The following is a 1,181-nucleotide window of genomic DNA, read 5'->3' on the forward strand; positions in this document are numbered from 1 at the left end:
AAAAACAATTCATGCACTGAATATAAACTATAGCAGCATTTGGAGAAAAAAGGACAAAATTACATATTTGACCAATATTCTCTTTGATATAAAAAATAGTGATGTCTCATGATAATTATCATATATGCACAGTTTGCTACATCCCTGTAAGGAACAATATTACAAAATACTTAAGCATTATAGCTGTTTTCCAAGAGAGTCAGAAAGTGAGCTGAGATAAACCAATGCTTTGTCTAATATAGGAACTACATTAGAGCAGAATTATTATTCATCTTAAGAAGTGATAAGGTGTTGTTTTCGGCAGTCAAGTTTTCTCTGGACTGTGGTCCAGAGCTGCTTGCTCTTATTTGTAAATAGCCTAGGCTAAAGACAAGAAGTCAGTTTTCTTTTCTCCAATCTCTGAGTTCACAGCATATCCTAACAAGGATTTGTGAAGAATCAGAAGGACAACTGCACTGAGTCACATTACCCAGCAGATCTATTTCAGGAAAGAATACATATAGAGCTAAGTCTCTGAAAATCGACTCACTTAAAATTCCTCATAACGACAAAGGTTTACTCCTAAACTTCCTTTTAAGAGTTTTGTAATATCCGATCTTAACATTTATAGTTATGTGCATTTGAGTTAATTTTGCATGTTTTGTGAGGTAAGGGTTTAACTTCCTCTCTTGGCATGTAGATATCCAATTACCTCATAGCGTGTTATTTTTCTTTTTCCATTGAATTGCTTGGCATTCTTGCCAAAAAAATCAACTTGACCGTAAGTGTAAGGGCCTATATCTGAACTCTCAATTCTATTCTATTGGTCTACAAATCTATCCTTCAACATGATACTCAGAGTGCAAAAACACATATAAATAAAGATTGAACTTAGTCACAATGGAAAACTTTGTTTCAAAAGGAAGCACCAATAAAGTGAAAAGGCAACCTACAGATTGAGAGAAAATATTTGTAAATCATATATCTGATAATTGCATTCAGAAAAGATAAAGAACTCTTATAATTCAACGAGAAAGACATAAAAATCCAGTTTTTAAAATGGACTGGTGATTAGAAGAGCCATTTCCCCAAAGAAGATATGTAACTTGCCAATAAGCACATGAAAAGATGGTCCAGTATCATGCATGCAAATTAAAACCATAATGCTCTGCTGCTTTAGTCCACTCAGGTTTTTTTTTTTT

The sequence above is a fragment of the Condylura cristata genome, unplaced genomic scaffold (assembly GCF_000260355.1).
Source record: "Condylura cristata isolate star-nosed mole 26May11 unplaced genomic scaffold, ConCri1.0 scaffold00015, whole genome shotgun sequence".
Taxonomy (NCBI): domain Eukaryota; kingdom Metazoa; phylum Chordata; class Mammalia; order Eulipotyphla; family Talpidae; genus Condylura; species Condylura cristata.